Source organism: Salvia miltiorrhiza, chromosome 3, assembly GCF_028751815.1.
Source record: "Salvia miltiorrhiza cultivar Shanhuang (shh) chromosome 3, IMPLAD_Smil_shh, whole genome shotgun sequence".
Taxonomy (NCBI): domain Eukaryota; kingdom Viridiplantae; phylum Streptophyta; class Magnoliopsida; order Lamiales; family Lamiaceae; genus Salvia; species Salvia miltiorrhiza.
Window position 1 is genome coordinate 835,816 of NC_080389.1, and position 22,358 is coordinate 858,173.

A 22,358-nucleotide genomic window follows, 5' to 3' on the forward strand; every position below is an offset into this window, starting at 1 on the left:
ATTTTATTAGTGCTACTAGAAGTCGAGGAATTATTCCGACTGCAACGTAGATTAAATCTACGGATTTAAGTCATATTATAGTTTTTCAATATTGGAAACAAGGAAGCAGATACTAAACGGATACAGAAATGCGATGATTGAAAATCGAAGCCAGTATTTATTTACAGTTCACAGATTACAGACTAGTTCCCAGCTTGGGAAAAATCGTCTAGTATATTACAAAAGCTGTAGACTCTACGTGGCCTACTCAGCCACTAACTCTTTGCATAAAAGTGTAAAGCTAGTAGAAAGAAATAAGTGGGCTGTCCACCAAGCTTTGCTCCCCACCTCTTAAACCACCAACTCCACTCCACCAACTCCACTCCTTTATACTATCCCCACCACTACACTCCCTTCCCCACCACACTCAAGTATGCAACGCCAATCCTCTATTAATGCTAATCACCCAACATATGCAAATTTTCATTCACAAAATACCAAAGAACAACCCCAGCTCATTTCGGACGAAGCTTTCAAGGTAAGGCTTGGCTTCAATGCTTTCTTTCCTTGATTAGTTCACCTGCAATTACTGAAACAACAACACCAATTTCAGTTCCAGTTCATTCGACACGCCGTATCCGAAAAGCAAGTTAAAACATTCATTCATTTCTCTGTCAAACTTTAAGGTAAGAGTAGCCTTGATTCATCATCTCTTTCCAATTATATCTTACAGTTATTTAAAGGAACAATTCGATCTATTCAGTTCAGTCGTTCCAGTTCATATAACTCAGCAACAACAGACAACCAACTTTTATACATCAAGGTATTTACACTATCTCAGTCACCCTCTCAACATACGCATCTAGCATCCTCAAGCATGATCAATTATGCATAGAACGTCATTATGCTTCACACGCAAATGGAAAAGAGAACACCTTAGCTCATGAATCGATTATAGACTTGCTATAGCATGCTCACACACATAGAGTGCTAAGTACTAGATTCTTACTCGAGGAAATCTATACTCATATTGAAACTCAACCACACGACGAAAAGAAGGGAGACGGAGATTCGAAACTTAGCTTTAGGTTGAGTGGTGGCGGACTGCCGGACACCGGGACCGAGACGACGTCGGTTCACCGATTGACGGACAGAGAACTGGACGGCGACTGTAAATCGCCGGATTTACAGAACGCAGTTGACGCTGATCAGATCTTGGCCGAAAGAGAGAGAGGTCGGCGCCCACCGATTCCATGGTTGAGATGAGGGGAGAAATGAGTGCGGCCAACGCCAGCTGAATCGCCGGATTCCGGGCGAAGGAGCAGCAGCGGTGTTCCAGTTTCTAGGGCTCGATTTTGGGTTCCACGGGTGAACTGAAGAACAGAGAGAGAATGGCACGGGGGTAAACTCGTCGCCGGTCGAAGCCAACCAAAGCAGATGGCCGCTGAACGGCCGAGGAAGAGGAAGCCGGCCGGATTTGAGAGGTGGCCGAGCGTAAGCTTTGAAGAAGAGGGGCGAGCGGCTCCGAGAGAGAGAGAAAGAGAACAGGGCCGAGAGTTGGGAGAGAGAGAGAGTTGGGCTTGATGTCTTTTTAATTGTTTGGGCTTTTCCTTATGTTAAACTCGAACTGGGCCTTCTTTTTATGTGGGCTACAGATTTTAAGTGTTTTGGGCTTGATTTATTTAAGGAGTTGGGCTGATGCTTATTTTATGATGGGCTATTATTCTAATCCCATTTATATTTCGTTGGGCCAGTTTAATTCATTATTTGGGCCGATTAAATTGCCTTTCTGGGCTAAGATTAATTCTTTTCAGTCCACATTAATTATTATTTGGACCCCTATTTTAATTGTTTTGGGTCGAAGACTTTTTAAGTTGGGCTTTAATTCTTTTAAAGCTTGAGCTGAAGTTACTCCTTTGAGCTAAGCCTAGCAGTATCAATTTTTGATGGAGCCCAATTATTTATCAGTAATGAGCCGCCCAGTTTATTAATTAATGTTTTTGGACTTCCGGCTTTAAAGCAAGCCATTATTGTTTATTTCATTTAAGCCACTGGTTTATTTAATTAATTGGCTACTCTCTTTTGAGCCTATTAATTATTTGAGGTTACGCTAGTAATGATGCTTCTATCGAAAAGCCCGATAATTTCTACAAGGTCACACCTCGTTTTAAGCTGAGTTAGTCCTTTATTTTCGATCGAGTACAAAGGCGAGATTTATTTTACAATTAGAATATTCCGATGGGAAAGGAAGAATCACAGCTTTATTCGACCGCGTTAGATGAGAATTAGTTAAATCTATTAACGAGGATTAATAGTAGAATTTCCGATTATCGCTCAGAATATTAGTTCATGCATACCAGATTCATGCATAGTTAAATTACGCTTTCTCATTAATTAAGAATTTTTCTCGAGGCAATGTCTTATTTTATATTCTCGTGATTAAGGTCAAGCGCGAGAGTAAGAACTACACAAGGAGTTAGAGTACCTTAGCAAAACTTTGCTATCAGGTGGGCAATTTCTTACGCGTAAATAAAATGCTATGCAAGTGTTATGCTTTAAAATGTAAATTGGATCTTCAAGTGTGGTATGCTTTATTACGCTTAAATGAGTTAAGCTTTATTATGCTGCACGTTAAATGATTTACGCTATGCTATTTATACTATTTACGCCTATGTAATTTACGCTTATTTACGCTTGAATGCTTTACGCTGATAAGTTTATGCTTATGATTGATGCTTGCGTCTGTTGGGGGAGGCCTCCCTCAACAGTACGATGCCGTGTCCGCTGAGGAGGGCCTTCCTCACGGCGCGATGCCCGTGTCCGTTTAGGGAGGCCTCCCTAGCGGCGCGATGCCAGTATGCGCGATGCCAGTATGCCAGTGTTACAGCGTCTATTGGGGGAGGCCTCCCTCAATAGTACGATGCCGTGACCGCTGAGGGAGGCCCCCTTCACGGCGCGATGCCCGTGTTCGTTGGGGAAGGCCTTCTCCACGACACGATGCGTGTTTATGATTGTTAATGATGAAGAATGCGCTCATGCTGTTTATGAATTTGGAAATGTTTAATGAGCAAAGGATATGAAAGAAACTTATGCCTCTTATGCGATGTTGTGTTTTGTTATGTTATATGCTTGGCAACTGCCCACTAAGTACTTTTGTACTTAGCCCTTCGATGTTTATGATTGTGCAGGTTGAGCTGTGATGGGCGATGAAGTGTTGCTGAGTGGAGTTTTTGTCGAACTTAAAGTAGGCTCAGAAAGGATACATGTCTTCATACATGTATCTCAGTTATGCATTCCGCTGTAAACACTGATTATTTCAGTTACGCCTTCCGTTGCAAACTCTGATAATGTTTTAGCCAAGCCCCAACGATGCCTTTTTCCTTTTAAGGAATATAGCGCGTATACAAGTTCTTTGAGTACCCTTTTTATGCGAACTATGCATTTTTCCTTTTTAAGGAATATTTCACGCGTATTCAAGTTCTTTGAGTATTCTTTCATACGCCCCTTTCTAAACCCGCTTCTTAATTTCCCTTCCCCAGTCATGATTTCCCGGCTTAATTATCCCTAATTAAGGCCGGTCGTGACAGAGTGGTATCAGAGCAGTTCGTTTGCTCTGAGCCTAAGAGTTCATTTAAGCCAAACTTAGAATGGATCACTAAAGTGTCTAGAGTTCAATCGACAAAGCTCAGCACTTCATCGCATCACACTCAACGAAGCAGAATGGTATGCTCTTCCAAGTTTTGAGTTAATGTTTACAAAAAGTGAGAATTATCGTAATAACAAAGTGAGTAACTGTTAATAGCTATGTTAAGTTGTTATTGAATGAAATGATTTACGCAAGCACGATTAAGTATGCCTATGGAATGAATCCCTATGAACATAGAGCTATTAAGATATGAGATCACCACTACGACAGAACATAGAAGCAAACATAGAAGAAATTAGATTGTATCTTTTGGTGGCTATAGTGAAGGCAGCAAGATAAGTGATACGTATAGAATAAATTTTTTCTTAAGCTCATGATTTTATAGCCGCTATGAATCTCCATGACTTATGCTTAAGTATCCAATTTAGATGATGAGATATTATATGCTTAAGAATTGATATGACTCATGGATATGAGATGCTAAGGACCCTTAGAGCTTACTACATCAATGTTGTCATTGGAGTTATGACTTGTTTACAAGTTATAATAAGTTGACCTTTACAAGAATTCTTTAGAGGTTTGTATTAGACTATACTAGAGTGTACTAATTGACACATCCCTGCTATCAGAATGCCGCCTAAGAGAGGACGCCATGCGAGAAACAATAACAATCGCAGAAACCGTAACGCTGTACCCGAAGAACCACAAGATGCTCGAGGACATAACCCATCCCCTCCGCCCCCAACTAGGAGAGTCGAAGAACTCTTTTTAAGGCAAAATCCACCTACGCTTGACGGAACGAGTGAACCGGCTGAAGCTGAGATTTGGGTGCGTGCAATGGAACGCATTTTCAACTTCCTACGTTGTACTGATGAGGAGCGCTTATCTTGCGTCTCTTTCCAACTAACAGGATCGGCTGACTTCTGGTGGGAAGCACGACGAAAAATTCTGACACCTGAACAATGGGCAAGTTATACTTGGGAAGATTTTAAGACAGGATTATATGATAAATATATTCCGAAAAGCTATAGGAAGAAGAAAGAAGCTGAGTTCTACGAGTTAAAGCAAGGAAAGAAATCTGTGGTTGAATACGACAAGGAATTCTGCAACCTGTCGAGGTTTGCTCCACAACAAGTAGACACAGAGGAGAAGATGGCAGAGAAATTTTGTGCCGGACTGCGCTACGAAATTAAGATGGCTCTAGCAAGCCACGGAGGACTCTCATACACGGAGTCTCTGAACAGGGCACTTGACATTGAAGCTGCAATGCCGTCGGACAAGTTAGCCTCACCATTTATCTCGACGCCAAACGACTTACCAGCAGTCTCACATACTCTCAAAGGGAAGCGCAAGTGGGACAACAACGAAGACAATATCAATCAGACCAGTAAGAAAGTGTGGCAAGAAAATGAACGGGCCGAACAGTTTATTCAACCAAGGTACGAGGCACAGACTAACCTCAAGTCAACTGGGGGTAACCAAGGTCAGAAAGGAGTTTTACCTTGCCCAAATTGTGGTAAGATGCATAGGAGTGTCTGTCGGACTGGAATTAACGGTTGTTACAATTGTGGACAAAAGGGTCACTACTCCACGCAATGCCCCAACAGATAACGAGGTTCAGCAATTGAGAACACCCGCACCCGTTGCCAGCAATACGTAGACACTTGCGAAATCAGCCTCAATCACATCAGCGAAAATCTTATGGAGACACCGCAGACAAGAGAAGCTACGTGGGAACTTGAAGACAAGATGAAGGAAAAATATCCCGAACTGTTTTAGCAGAGATATGCAAATTTCGGGACGAAATTTTTGTTAAGAGGGGTAGTATGTAGTAGCCCGCTCTTTTAATTATGATTAAAATTAGTAAATGCAATTTTTATAAATGAATCCAGTTTATGGTTCTGATTTTTTTTATCAGAGACAGAGTTATTATTTTAGCTTTATACTTTTATGAGAAAAACGCGACGAGGATTATTGAGCCATTCAATAATTATTATTTCCAAGTTATAACTGACTTAGCAAAGTCATGTTATTTATTAATCGAAAAACAGAAGTAGTTATATTTTATTAGTGCTACTAGAAGTCGAGGAATTATTCCGACTGCAACGTAGATTAAATCTACGGATTTAAGTCATATTATAGTTTTTCAATATTGGAAACAAGGAAGCAGATACTAAACGGATACAGAAATGCGATGATTGAAAATCGAAGCCAGTATTTATTTACAGTTCACAGATTACAGACTAGTTCCCAGCTTGGGAAAAATCGTCTAGTATATTACAAAAGCTGTAGACTCTACGTGGCCTACTCAGCCACTAACTCTTTGCATAAAAGTGTAAAGCTAGTAGAAAGAAATAAGTGGGCTGTCCACCAAGCTTTGCTCCCCACCTCTTAAACCACCAACTCCACTCCACCAACTCCACTCCTTTATACTATCCCCACCACTACACTCCCTTCCCCACCACACTCAAGTATGCAACGCCAATCCTCTATTAATGCTAATCACCCAACATATGCAAATTTTCATTCACAAAGTACCAAAGAACAACCCCAGCTCATTTCGGACGAAGCTTTCAAGGTAAGGCTTGGCTTCAATGCTTTCTTTCCTTGATTAGTTCACCTGCAATTACTGAAACAACAACACCAATTTCAGTTCCAGTTCATTCGACACGCCGTATCCGAAAAGCAAGTTAAAACATTCATTCATTTCTCTGCCAAACTTTAAGGTAAGAGTAGCCTTGATTCATCATCTCTTTCCAATTATATCTTACAGTTATTTAAAGGAACAATTCGATCTATTCAGTTCAGTCGTTCCAGTTCATATAACTCAGCAACAACAGACAACCAACTTTTATACATCAAGGTATTTACACTATCTCAGTCACCCTCTCAACATACGCATCTAGCATCCTCAAGCACGATCAATTATGCATAGAACGTCATTATGCTTCACACGCAAATGGAAAAGAGAACACCTTAGCTCATGAATCGATTATAGACTTGCTATAGCATGCTCACACACATAGAGTGCTAAGTACTAGATTCTTACTCGAGGAAATCTATACTCATATTGAAACTCAACCACACGACGAAAAGAAGGGAGACGGAGATTCGAAACTTAGCTTTAGGTTGAGTGGTGGCGGACTGCCGGACACCGGGACCGAGACGACGTCGGTTCACCGATTGACGGACAGAGAACTGGACGGCGACTGTAAATCGCCGGATTTACAGAACGCAGTTGACGCTGATCAGATCTTGGCCGAAAGAGAGAGAGGCCGGCGCCCACCGATTCCATGGTTGAGATGAGGGGAGAAATGAGTGCGGCCAACGCCGGCTGAATCGCCGGATTCCGGGCGAAGGAGCAGCAGCGGTGTTCCAGATTCTAGGGCTCGATTTTGGGTTCCACGGGTGAACTGAAGAACAGAGAGAGAACGGCACCGGGGTAAACTCGTCGCCGATCGAAGCCAACCAAAGCAGATGGCCGCTGAACGGCCGAGGAAGAGGAAGCCGGCCGGATTTGAGAGGTGGCCGAGCGTAAGCTTTGAAGAAGAGGGGCGAGCGGCTCCGAGAGAGAGAGAAAGAGAACAGGGCCGAGAGTTGGGAGAGAGAGAGAGTTGGGCTTGATGTCTTTTTAATTGTTTGGGCTTTTCCTTATGTTAAACTCGAACTGGGCCTTCTTTTTATGTGGGCTACAGATTTTAAGTGTTTTGGGCTTGATTTATTTAAGGAGTTGGGCTGATGCTTATTTTATGATGGGCTATTATTCTAATCCCATTTATATTTCGTTGGGCCAGTTTAATTCATTATTTGGGCCGATTAAATTGCCTTTCTGGGCTAAGATTAATTCTTTTCAGTCCACATTAATTATTATTTGGACCCCTATTTTAATTGTTTTGGGTCGAAGACTTTTTAAGTTGGGCTTTAATTCTTTTAAAGCTTGAGCTGAAGTTACTCCTTTGAGCTAAGCCTAGCAGTATCAATTTTTGATGGAGCCCAATTATTTATCAGTAATGAGCCGCCCAGTTTATTAATTAATGTTTTTGGACTTCCGGCTTTAAAGCAAGCCATTATTGTTTATTTCATTTAAGCCACTGGTTTATTTAATTAATTGGCTACTCTCTTTTGAGCCTATTAATTATTTGAGGTTACGCTAGTAATGATGCTTCTATCGAAAAGCCCGATAATTTCTACAAGGTCACACCTCGTTTTAAGCTGAGTTAGTCCTTTATTTTCGATCGAGTACAAAGGCGAGATTTATTTTACAATTAGAATATTCCGATGGGAAAGGAAGAATCACAGCTTTATTCGACCGCGTTAGATGAGAATTAGTTAAATCTATTAACGAGGATTAATAGTAGAATTTCCGATTATCGCTCAGAATATTAGTTCATGCATACCAGATTCATGCATAGTTAAATTACGCTTTCTCATTAATTAAGAATTTTTCTCGAGGCAATGTCTTATTTTATATTCTCGTGATTAAGGTCAAGCGCGAGAGTAAGAACTACACAAGGAGTTAGAGTACCTTAGCAAAACTTTGCTATCAGGTGGGCAATTTCTTACGCGTAAATAAAATGCTATGCAAGTGTTATGCTTTAAAATGTAAATTGGATCTTCAAGTGTGGTATGCTTTATTACGCTTAAATGAGTTAAGCTTTATTATGCTGCACGTTAAATGATTTACGCTATGCTATTTATACTATTTACGCCTATGTAATTTACGCTTATTTACGCTTGAATGCTTTACGCTGATAAGTTTATGCTTATGATTGATGCTTGCGTCTGTTGGGGGAGGCCTCCCTCAACAGTCCGATGCCGTGTCCGCTGAGGAGGGCCTTCCTCACGGCGCGATGCCCGTGTCCGTTTAGGGAGGCCTCCCTAGCGGCGCGATGCCAGTATGCGCGATGCCAGTATGCCAGTGTTACAGCGTCTATTGGGGGAGGCCTCCCTCAATAGTACGATGCCGTGACCGCTGAGGGAGGCCCCCTTCACGGCGCGATGCCCGTGTTCGTTGGGGAAGGCCTTCTCCACGACACGATGCGTGTTTATGATTGTTAATGATGAAGAATGCGCTCATGCTGTTTATGAATTTGGAAATGTTTAATGAGCAAAGGATATGAAAGAAACTTATGCCTCTTATGCGATGTTGTGTTTTGTTATGTTATATGCTTGGCAACTGCCCATTAAGTACTTTTGTACTTAGCCCTTCGATGTTTATGATTGTGCAGGTTGAGCTGTGATGGGCGATGAAGTGTTGCTGAGTGGAGTTTTTGTCGAACTTAAAGTAGGCTCAGAAAGGATACATGTCTTCATACATGTATCTCAGTTATGCATTCCGCTGTAAACACTGATTATTTCAGTTACGCCTTCCGTTGCAAACTCTGATAATGTTTTAGCCAAGCCCCAACGATGCATTTTTCCTTTTAAGGAATATAGCGCGTATACAAGTTCTTTGAGTACCCTTTTTATGCGAACTATGCATTTTTCCTTTTTAAGGAATATTTCACGCGTATTCAAGTTCTTTGAGTATTCTTTCATACGCCCCTTTCTAAACCCGCTTCTTAATTTTCCTTCCCCAGTCATGATTTCCCGGCTTAATTATCCCTAATTAAGGCCGGTCGTGACAGATCTCCATCGGGCTCTAACCAGAGGCGTTATAAGGGTGCTCGGCTGGATGTGTTCCGGAGCATGAGAAATATCAGGCCTGCCTGGGTAGCGTCCCGAGGTCAAAGTAAACTTGTTTGGGTTACGCCCTCAGTTCAAGTAAGCAGGAGACAGAGATCCGTCGGTGGCTAAAAGGTCCGGGATCATAGCGAGTAACAGAAAGGGAGTGTGACATGTGCGCACAAATGAAAGAAATTATTTTAACATGCTTAGAAGTCCTTTCAATTTAAAACCTTCTAAGTTATGTCAATTATGATTGGATAAACTGTCTTTACGAAAATATGAAATGTTTCAGAAAATGCATGCCCACTGAGTACATTAGTACTTAGCCCAAATATACTTTCAAATGTTTTCAGGTTGGCTGGCTGGTGCTGACAGGACTGAGCTGAGGCTAGGGTTCAACTTCCTTTTAAGACTTCCGCTGTAGCAGTAGATAATATTTGGTCTTTTGTTTTCCCAACTTAAGATCTTCATGTTAAATTTCAAATGATATACTTGATCGAGCTCAGACTCTTCACTCCTAAATTTATGCTAATGAATGTCGGTTGTCAGAAGCATGAAACAAAACTTGTGATCCAAAGGGGCATAGCCCGACTTTCTATCCTATTTCGGTTTTTAACAAGGATTTTCCCTTGTTTATTTCTATGAATTATTCACACCTCGATTATATTTATGCATTCAAGAATTGGGGTGTGACAGAAGATTAGTGTATAATTTTTCATTATCATACTGTAACATCCAACTCACCTAAAGGCTAAAAAAAGAGAGCAAGCAAAGTAGTGCAATCGATTATTTTCAGATTGATTTTTCATTTTTCATTATCATATTGATTTTTCATTTTCATATTGATTTTTCATTTTTCTCTAGCAATCTGATCCAACCCACTCCTTTTTCTGTTGGGTGGCTTTGGGCCCATTGGGCCTATTCAATGGGTCTAGGGGCTAACATTTCAAATTTTCATCAATTTCCTCAATTTTCAGATTTTGATAAAAAAAAAATCTCCACAAACCCTTCAATCTTCATTACAAGATGTAACTGTGAATATAATAGAGAAGGCTAAATCATCAAATAATTTGGAGAATGCTAAATCATCAAATAATTTAGCATTCTTCATTTAATGATGCAGTGAAGTCATAGGATAGAAAGAAGAAGAAAGAAATGCAATATTTAGTTAATTAATTATTAATTAGATTGAAAATAAATAAATAAAAAATTAAAATCCAAATATAATAATAATATAGTATAAAAGAGGAGTTTCTTCCCTCCATTTTTTCTATCTTTTTTTCTCTCACTTCTCCCATCAATTTTTCTACTATTTTTTTTCCTTTTTAATGGAGTATATTTTAATTCATTTCTAAACATTATCAAATTCGATTCATAAAAAAACATTCAAAATACATCTTAAATTTAATAGTATAAAAATCATCAAAAATGAATTTAAAACGAATAAGTTATAAAAAAACTAAAATTTAAAATATTTTATTTTATACTTCTTCAATAAGATTATATATATATATATATATATATATATTATGTTTATGTATAAAAATATCTTTATATTTATTATAACGTGTCTACTCTATAATAATAATAGTAATAATGCCTAATGCTAATTTTAATTATAAAATAATTTTTAAAATTTATTTAAATTAATTATCATTACACTTTACACAAAGTTAACAAATTATATTTTCAAATTCAAGATTTTATTGAGTAATTGATGTGAATTATTTTCTTTTTAAAATATATCTGTTATTTATAAATATTTTGATTTTATTTAATATTTATATTTATTTATTCAAATATATGCATCACATGAGTCGGCTTTCTAATTAAGGCTAGAGATGATTTTTTTTTAAGGGAATAAGGTGAAGGATAGAATTCCAAACAAATAAAAAGACTACGAAACAATTACCTAATGGACCAATCAAAATAAATATAAAATAAATAAAATACTAGTACGTGACCCGTCGAAATTCGACGGGTCTATTAAAATATAAATTTATGAAATTATTAATGTATTTTTTGTTTCATAATTTTTTTTCACTAAAACAAAAAATTTAATGAAATTATTTTAAAATAAAAAAATCATAATATTTATTTGAAATTGACCGATCTAATTTAAATATCTTATGAAATTTATATGTAAGCAGAGTTTTGATTCAAAAAAATATTAAAAGAGAAATTGAAACAATTGTTTGAAACGTAACTATATTATAGTTGGAACCAGTAACTAACAAAAATAAGAAAAGAATAAATTAGATAATATCACTAATTAATGACTTAAACTTTATAAAAGTTTGAATAAATTATTGAATTTGCAATTACCTTATAATCTATCGAAAATTTCATCATACACCATGTTAGTTGTTGCGTCTTGCGTATGATCTCTTTTTTAAGTGACTTTTGAGATTGTCGCGTAGAGTTGTCCATAACTAAAAATAGGTTTCGACAGGTATAATCCTACATTTGAAAGAGATTATCTATGACTTTTATTTATTGTCGACATAGCAAAACAAACACTCATAGAGAATTGCCTTCTCTGGAACCGAATTGAAAATTTAGTGAGTTGCGATGAAATTGTAATCATTCTAGCTAGCTATAGAAAACTTCTTGCGCGCATTTTTTTCCCCCCTGAAATGAGTTTGCCTTCACTTACGTATTCCCCAAGTTGAGTTACTATCAGTCTAATGCCATTGCGAAACTCATTAGATTGATCATATTTTTTAGAAGCGTGATTATGCATTTCTCTTTCAATTTTCATGACTCAACAATCTTGAACACTTGATCGTGTCGAGATATTCAACTGAGAATACATGTTCATCGAAGTCAATTTGTCCATCCTCTTTGCAAATGTTATCTGAACTTAGGTAAATCTTTTCTTTGGTAGACATTAGAGACATGACGTAATCATTTATCTTATCAACCATCTCATTAGGAGGGGCTAAGATAGCTCTATTCTTAAACATTTATATATCAAATGCATTATTAATTACGTTATGGATATAAATAATTTTTTCTTGATTTGTGGAATATTAATATAATGATTTTTAGATATTTCATAGTTTTTAGATATATACTGATTTTTAGATATTTAATGAATTTTTTTATATAGAAACTGATTAAAATTTAAAAAAAAAAATGAATGATAATTGAAGAAAATTAGAATGGAGCGGTATACGACGTCACATAGGATAAAATTTATTTTGTTAGAATATTAATATAATGATTTTTAGATATGAAAATATATATATATATATATATATATATATATATATATTAAAGCAAAATAAATCATATCCTAACGGTGATATGATTAAATCCTATTTCATAGGTTGTTTTTTTGTAGATTTAATAATTAAGGATACTTATCTAATTTCGCATTTTGAGTTTAACTTTGTTGTGATTTTTAAAGGATCTACAGTTTTTTTCTATAATAGTTTTTTTATTCCTAATATAGGTATTAGAGGCAAATTAAAATATAATAAATTTTAAATCTTGTCCATTAAAATATTATTGATTAAGGGCATAGATTAGTTCTAAGGGTGATTTTTATTTTAACCCAATAAAAGTATTATATGCATTGGAACCTAAATGGGTCTGCCCATGAGGTCGAAGATATTTTTTTTAGAGAATATAAATAGAATTAATAACATCAAAGTCATATATATTAAAGTAAATCAAGTACGTTTTTAAATTGAAATTGGAGAGTTGGATATCATGAAGCATAAATGTATAATATTACAATAATCATCACAACCTCAAAATTACAAATATATGTATTTTCTATTTTTCGTGTATGGATATAGATAAATTTATATTGATCGGTGGAATACTAATATATAGATTTTTAGATATTTAATAGTTTTTAGATGTATAATGATTTTTAGATATTTAATGGTTTTTGGATATGAAAATTGATTAAAAAATAAAAAATAAAAATGAACGAGAATTGAGGAAAATTAGAATGGATTATCTAATTTCGCATTTTGAGTTTAACTTTGTTGTGAATTTTAATGGATCTATAGTTTTTTTTCTATAATAGTTTTTTTATTCCTAATATAGGTATTAGAGGCAAATTAAAATATAATAAATTTTAAATCGTGTTCATTAAAATGTTATTGATTAAGGGCATAGATTAGTTCTACATTGTTATCTTAGAGCATGTTTGCATTGGGCTTACTTGATAGCCTACTTGGTAACATTAGTTTTGATTTTTATGTTTTTCATTTAAATTTAATTGCTCAAATTTAAATAACACAATTTATTTCAAATTTAAATTGCATTAATTATAAAATCCTAAATATTACATAAAACTTAAATAAAATAAAAACAATTCCTAAAAATTAACTACTCTGGCCATAGAGGTCTGAAACGTGCCCAAAGGTGCTCCACCAAATCATTTCGGAGCTGAGCATGTAGATGTCTATCTCGGAGAAGTGTATCCCTTCACACATATTCCTCGAAGGACACCGGTGTTTGTCCAGCACTCTTCGTCGAAGCACTGTTAGACGCCCCGTTATCATCTCTCCAATTGACAGCCGCTTCACCTTCGTGCTCCACAATCATGTTGTGGAGAATGATGCAACACAACATGATGTCCTTAAGGTGCTCTACGTACCAATTGCGCGCCGGACTTCGAATGATTTCCCACCGAGCTTGAAGGACTCCGAAGGCGCGTTCGACATCCTTCTGTACCGATTCTTGCATCTTCTTGAACCTTGCCTCCTTCGGATTGGTTGCCATTGATGGACTCTTGACGAAGCAACGCCACTCCGGATATATGTCGTCACACAAGTAGTAGCCCATCCGGTATTCGCGCTGGTTGGCATGAAAGACCATCGGCGCCGCAGTTCCTCCTAACACGTCGGAGAAGAAAGGCGACCGATTCAGTACATTGATGTCGTTGTTTGAACCAGCGACGCCGAAGAAGGCGTGCCAAATCCACAAATCGTGGGATGCAACGGCCTCCAATATCAAGGTGGGCTCTCCTTGATCCCCGCGTGTGTAGGCGTCGTGCCACGCCTTTGCGTAGTTCTTCCACGCCCAATACATGCAGTCTAAGCTCCTGAGCATCCCGGGAAAACCGTGTCGTGTCTCGTGCATATGAAAGAGGCGTTGGACGTCAGCTGGCGTTGGACGGCGCAGGTAATAGGCTCCAAAAGCCCGTATGACCGCCTTGCAGAACTTCTTGAGGCATACACGCCCGGTTGAGTCGGCCACTTTGAGATACTCATCGAAAACATCTGCACTAACCCCGGTGGCTAATTGGCGGATAGCCGACGTGCATTTCTGTAAAGGAGAAAGAGAATCTCGACCGAGTGCATCAGTGCTCATATGGAAGAAAATATCTTCACCTTGAACAACCTCGACGATGAGCAAGAACAGCTCCTTCTGCATGCGAAAACGACACCGGAAAAAAGTAGGGTCGTACGTTGGATTGTCGATGAAGTAGTCTTGCATAAGACGTACATGGGCCTCTTCACGATCACGGTGGACGTATGATCGGGGACGTTTGACACGCGTCGGCTCTGGCGCCGGTTGGGGGCAGTATGATTGAAGCACTTGTTTCTGCAACTCAACCAACTCCATGAACCTTTCAGCTATTTAGCCGGAATCGGGCGTAGAATCATGTTCGGGTGACGACATTTTTGGAAGAACGAAGATAATATTTTGCAAGAAAAATTGTAGGAGGAAGAAGAAGTGAGTTGTGATGAATGAGGGAGGGAGAAGTATTATTTATAGAGAGAAAAGAAGAGAAAAAAAAAAATTGGGCTCAAACGGCTAAAAGAGCCGTTGCAAAAAAAAAATCAAAATTATTCAAAAAAGCCGTTGGAATTTTTTTATTATTATTATTTAAGGCGCGTGCACAGCACGCGCCGCTCGAGTGCTACACGAGCACTCGAGTAATGCTCGAGTACACCCCTCCCCCCCGCAACGCTGCTACACGATGGCAACGCTCTACTCGAGTAAGCCATTGAGTAGAGCGTTGCCAATGCTCTTAAGGGTGATTTTTATTTTAACCCAATAAAAGCATTTTATGTGTTGGAACCTAAATTGGTCTGCCCATGAGGTAGAAGATATTTTTTTAGAGAATATATATAAATAGAATTAATAACATCAAAGTCATATATATTAAAGTAAATCGAGTACGTTTTTAAATTGAAATTGGAGAGTTGGATATCATGAAGTATAAATGTATAATATACGTTTTTTTTAAATTAAATTTCAGCTTATTTTAAAAGAATGACTCTAATATACGTTTAATTTCATAACTAATTAAGAGCATCCACATTGGGGTTACATGATAGGTTACATGATAGTGACTTTTTTTAGGGGGGGATCACATAGTGTAATGAGGCCGCATTGGGTTACATGATAGATTTAGTTTTGATTTTCATGTTTTTCATTTAATTTTATTTGCTTAATTTTAAATAACACAATTTTACTAATAATTAATATTTCATTAATTAAAAAACCCTAAAAATTACAAAAAAAACATAATTTAAAAATCCTAAAAAATTACCCCAAAAAAAACATAATTTAAAAATACTAAAAATAAAATCCTAAATCCTAATCTATCAGTCCACAACGCCGAAGCACGTCTCGGACCATCGCCTCGTGACCCAACCTCGCTGACTCGCTCATATGACTCGTATTTGTTGCTAGGAGCTGCATATCCAGTTGCTCTCTCTTGAGGTCGTTCTTCCGGTCATATGCTGCAAGTAATTTTAGCCAAGTGTTGAGTGGACTGTTGGAACATCTCCTTTGCCTCCGGGTCTCCTTTGCCTCCGGGTCAGGTTCCACTACAAGAAAATGATGATATAACGACCAAGATTAACGACCGAAAAAATCGGTCTTTAAAAAAGCGGCCTTAACGACCGAAATTATAGTTTCAACGACCGATTTTGTTTTTTTTGTTTTTATTATTATATTTGCAAATTAACGACCGATTATTTCGGTCGTTAATGGACGACACGGTATCAACGACCGAAATTCGGTCATAGATTAAATTTAAATATTTTTAAATTGTTTTTAACGACCGATTTTCGGTCGTTAGAAACCTGAATTAAAATATATATATATATATATATATATATATATATATATATATATAGTAACGACCGATTTTCGGTCGTTAATTAGAAAATCGGTCGTTGAATACGCGGTTTTACTTAGGGTTTATTTTTCTTTTCCCCCATTTTTCCTTTCATCAATTTCCGCCTCCCTCCCCACCGATTTCCCCGTCGCCGTCGATTCCCGCCGTCCGACGACCCCGGCCGCCGCCTGCTTCCCTCCCCGACGAACGGCCACCTCCACTGACGCCCACGCCGTATCCGCTGCACTGCTGTCTGCCCGGTGCGTGGCTGCCGCTGCTCTTCACCGGTCGCCGGAATCGCCTCGCCCTCGCCGCCGTAGGTAAGTAGTTGTGGTGTGTGTATGTGTTGTTGTTTATAGAATTTAAGTTGTTTCTTTTCAATCCTAGCCACTTCCCTCGCCGGAAACCTCTCTGCTGTCGCCGAACCGCCCCGCTGCCTCGCCGAAAACCTCTCTCTGTCGCCGAACCATTGTTCCCCTTGTCGGGAATCCTCTATTTGCGGTTAGTACTGCTAACTTATGTAATGTAGGTTATTAATTTTAATTTTGGTTAATATTAGCATGTTATTGAATAAATTGTGAATTTACATAGGTTAGGTTTTTCATAATTATAATTTATGAATTTATGTGAAATTGTTGTAGGTTTATGTGAATTTATATGAATTTATGTGAGTTTATGTGAAATTTTGTAAGATTTAAGTTAGTTTAGGTTAAGCATGAGTTTATGTGAATTGTTGTATTGATTATGCCTTATGATTGATTTATTTTTGTTATTTTTGATAGTGTAATATGGTCTTGATTAGTAGAACTTAGTTAATTAGATGCTCTTTGTTTTTAGAACTTAGTTAAATTTATCTTAGGATAGTAGTAGGTTAGTTTCAATAACTTAGTGATATTCTTAATTAGTGACAATTTATCATCTTTGAACTTAGTGAAGAACTTAGTTAAAATCTTAGTTAATATATCATCTTTTAGGTCTTACTTAGATATATATAGGTAGGTATATAAATTTATTTATAATTGTAACTTTAAATTTGTTTATTGTGTCGTCGGTAGGGGAGAGGCGAATAATGTGTTTTGATTATATGATTATTTGTGTTGAGCATGTTTTAATTATAACTATTGCATGATTGCGTCGCCGGTGGGGGAGAGGCGAATAGCCTGTTTTGATTATTTATGATTGTGATTATAGGAGTTTGGGCCGCTGGTGGGGGAGAGGCGGAGGCGGTAGCAATGACTACCGCCCTGGTTTTGTTGTTGTGTTGAAATACAATCCTCAATCATCCTTCTTCTCTTCAAATCATAATCGTCATCCTTCTTTAATTCTAAACTACAATCATCCTTCTTCTCTTCAAATCATAATCGCCATCCTTCTTTAATTATAAACTACAATCATCCTTCTTTAAATCTTAATTTTCATCATTTTTCGAATATTAATATTCACTCTTATTCTAAATTTTATTCTTAATCTTAATCTTAATTGAATTCTCTAATTTAATATTAATCTTAACCTTAATCTTAATCGAAATCATTAATTTTAATCTTAATTCATAAACTTAATGTTCAACCATCCTTCGAAACTCACAATAAAATCCTAAATTTAAAATTAAACTTCATCTACTCGCAAAAATTAAATTCTGAGAATGAAATTCGTAATTGAAATCTTATGTTTAAACTAATTTGATTCTTAATAATATATGAATGCATGAAGTATAATTATGAGTTTAGATCGGGGGTGGATGTATAGGCGTTATGCTGAAGGTAGTCTTACTGAGGAGTTCATGGATGGATTGGAAGTATTTATCCATTATGCATCTTCTCGACCAGAATTAATGATTGGAAATAAAATCAAATGCTCGTGCACAAAATGTAAGAACAAAAAATTTGATACTCCAAATACTGTGAGGATTCATTTGGCAAAGAATGGTTTCATCCCTAGATATCATATATGGACGATGCACGGTGATGGCACCACTAGAACGGCATAGAATGGACTTATATGATACCAAAGATTTATGATTGAAGTCCTTAGAAGTAAGTGCTTTAAGTTAGAAGTTGACTTAGAGCTTTATAAGATATAAGAAGTTGAGATGATTGGGGGCGAAGCTCCCATTTGACTGAGTGATTCGTTGTGCTGGGTCTGACCAGCCCACATGACTAAGATCTCGGTGATTGTCAATTAAGATTTTTGATCTTGAGGTAGAGCATCATCCCAATGTATAGACTCGCACTATATAGTTATCACAATAGAATATCCTTTTATCACGATAAGTATAGTAGCGATTAGAATTACTCAGTTTGTCATTAGTTTTCACAATTAGAAAGATACACTAAGCATCGAGCTACCTTTCGATCATCAATCGGTAGAAACAAAGTGACTTCTAGAATCCCAAGCAGTGAGCTGGAGCAAATAGTATGTACGACATAGTTTTCAACCAATTATCCAGACAAGCTCCACACATGGTGGACACTAACGAGAAACGCGTAAAGGAGCTCACAAACGAATGACGTCATAAGATGCTTAATCCCCCAAGCAAACCAGAGAGATTTTACGTGTGGACAAAACCATGAGCGAGGCTCTCATCATTGAGGCATATCAATGGAGAAAGGAAAAGTTGTCGCACAGTTAGGATTTATATTACCTCGAGATAGAGATAAAGGAAAAGAGAATGGAATGAAGGAAACTTCGAAATGGAAGGAAAGCACTAGAACGAGACTTAATGTCTAACCCAATCCCAAAGCCAACAAACTCAAGCTAAGGAAGAAACGCTTCGGCTAAGGTGTCTGAAGCTCTATCAAGGAGGATGCCTAAAGGAGGCGAATATTCATTTTAAATTGCAGAAAACTTGAGCACTATGCATCCACCCCTAAGTTGAATAACTTGACTTATGACCTATAACTCGCCGCCATTGTACACACGTTAAGAATTTGAAAACACTATCTCAATGGAGCTAAGTGTGAGATCTTCATAGATCACAAGAATTTGAAGTTCTTTTCGAGCAAAGGGATTTGAGCGTTGGACAACAGAGGTAGCTCGAATTACATAAGATTATGACTGCACCATCAATTACGACCTAAGAAAAGCAAAGTTGACAACAGACGCCCTGAGTTGAAAAACTAGATAAGATAAGAAATTCCAGTATCAAACAAGAAGAACTGATTGGTGACTCTGCCTCTTTTAGTTTAGAGATTGTTCACCATCTGAAGGCAATATCAGGCTGTGTAGCTGCACTGATAGCTAAGTATGAATTGCAAGAAATGATTGTGGAAGCACGAAAGAGAAGTAAGTTGGTGAGAAAACATATGTCGCCTCAAGGATAAGTGAAACGAAAGGATTCGCGAAATCTAGAGATAATGCACTAATGTGTAGTGAAAGATTATGTGTGACACACAAGAAAGAAAGAAAGAATGAGATCACGAGCTCACACCTAGGAGCATAAGGATGTACCAGAATTTTGAGGAAAAAAAAAATCTGGAAATAAAGAAATGAAGCGTCATTGTTCAACAAGTTAAGTTTGTATATAGCCACAAAAGTTGATCACCACTTTACCAAGATAATGTATGAGGAAGAAAGTTGTTAGATCCGAAACTAACATCAAGGTTGGTCAAGAAAGCCGACCACATCAAGCAAATGATCAAAAAAGCAAGATGAAATAGTTCTAGCCCGGGGCTTAAGTTATGAAAAGAAACTAGTCAAGCTATTTGATCGCAAGATTTAAGTTTTAAGGAACAAGAATATTGTTCTTGTCATGTAGTGGGACCATCACATGATGGAAAAGACCATGTAAGAAGCGAATGAAACGAATGATTAGTATCCCAAGCAAGAATACAAGATATGCAATTCCGAGGACGGAATTTTTATAAGGAGGGAGGGATGTAATACCCCGCCCATTTCTATTAAGTTTAGAATTTTTTTTGAACTTAGACTATGATGATTTACGCCGGAGAAATGAAACGATTTATTTTTAATTCCAACAAAATAATTTACAAAGACTTTGTAAAATCTATTTATTTAAATTCTTATGCATTGCATAGTTATTTAAATTGAGCATTTAAGCATTTATACGAGCTATTTATTTAGCGAATTCTGAGGATTTATTACAATTTCGATAATTCAACTGTCAACGATTTATTTGTCAAATCATCACTCACCTCACTTTAGACTCCCATCAAAAGCCATGCTCCTACATTTAGCTTTTTCAACTTTTAGCCATACTTGGCAGTTGGCAGCCACCAACTCCCCTCCAAACTGAAACTACACAACAGCAAATCTATTCCTGCATTTCACCACCTCTCCCACAATTTCACTCACCCCATTCTCGCAAGAAGCAGGAGGTTCACTCTTTATCTCATCAGCCAAAGTCCTCCTTCCATCACACACTAATAACTATAGCTAGCAAGCAACTCAAAATGCAAGAACTCTCAATCCACTGAGATTCAGCAACGCAGCAGAAAATCAAACCCCAACTGCTAGCCATATATTCAAACTCAAGGTTCCACCTCAAACTTTCTTGTCTAATTTTTCTCACTTTGATTTCAAAAGCAATAGACGACTCACTCATTCATAAACGTGTCCACATATAGATATGCATTTAAAAAAAAAAAGAGACTTAAGATATGAACTTTACCTTATTTATACATTGAGCATGAATTGTATGAACTGATTTTACATTGAGAATTCAAGCAATGATATATAAAACAAGCATGTATTGAACTTGAATCTTGAGCTATGTTGTGTGGGTTGTGCTGCTGTAAGTGTCGAGTTTGGTGAGAAGTGGTAGAGAGGGCAGCAGTCGGCGGCTATTGCTGTTCGGCCGGAAACCGAGGGAGTCCAGGCGGAGGCGGCGTCGTTTATGGCGCTGTCGTTGCTGGGAATTTGAGTTTAGGGCACGATGGCGGCGAGGAGCCGCTGTCACCGCCAGAAATCGGGGAGATGAGGTAGTGGTTGGATCGAGAGTAGCAGGTAGCGATAGGGGCGGCGGTTTCACGCTCTGTTCTGAGTCGGAACAGAGATGGAGATTCGAAGGGAGCCTTGGTATGGTGTGTGTGTTCTGTTGGTTGGGCCTAGGGCTTCAGGCGGCGGCGGCCTCGTCGTCGCTGCCCTGAGTCGCCGGAGTTGAGGAAGGGGAAACCTAGGGCTTGCAGGGCGGCGGCGTTGCTGCTCGAAATACGAGCGGCGGCGGCCGGAACTAGAGGAGAAGAGAGATGAGGGGCGGAGACATCGCCGATGGTTGTCGTCGTCGGATTTCAGAGGGAGAAGAACGGATTGGGAGCCTAGGGCTCGGCGGCTCTGCCGTCGTTCCGAGCAGGCTAGGCGAGAGACGAGCGAGGGAGAAGGAGCTGTGCGGCGGCGGCCGTCGCCTCGCCGGCGGCTGCTGCTGCAGTTGAGTATGTGTGTGGAGAGAGAGAGCGAGAGCGTCGAGAGGGGGAATTGGGAGGAGCAGATTTTGTGTGTGTGCGCGTGCGGGTTTGAAGAGAAAATGAGGAAGAAGGGTTTGGGGGTGTTGGGCTTTGGCTACTGGGCTGATTTTATTAAATTCTTTGGGCCTTATTACTTCATGTGTGGACTGCGATTTTTATTAATTTAGGGCCCCCTTAATTACTTCATTTTGGGCTGCCTTATTTTAATTAATTGGATTATTAATCAGTTTAATTAATTTATTTAATGAATAATTTGCATAATAATATTATATTATTATTATGTGTATATTTTAAGTTATTACTTATCATATTTTTAAAGCATGACATGTATTGCATTTGCATTTTTGCAATAAAAGCATTTATAATTTAATTAGTTCTATTTATAAAACCAATTATTAAAGAAAATCGAGTAAGGATATTGTTGGTGTCCTTGACTCAAGAAATTTAGTTTTCAATTATTTATTCATGAAATTTTGAAAACCCAGCGTGATGAATCATAGTAGTTAAGTACACCCACTAAGGCTTTAAGTTAGTTTCACGAGACCTATTA

The 22,358-nt window shown here is 37.9% G+C and overlaps 1 protein-coding gene across 1 annotated transcript in view; it reads left to right on the forward strand.

The window, feature by feature from the left end:
• LOC131016908 (uncharacterized) overlaps positions 1-22,358 on the forward strand; it is a 1,184,262-nt gene that overhangs the window by 793,984 nt on the left and 367,920 nt on the right. The window lies entirely within an intron of this gene.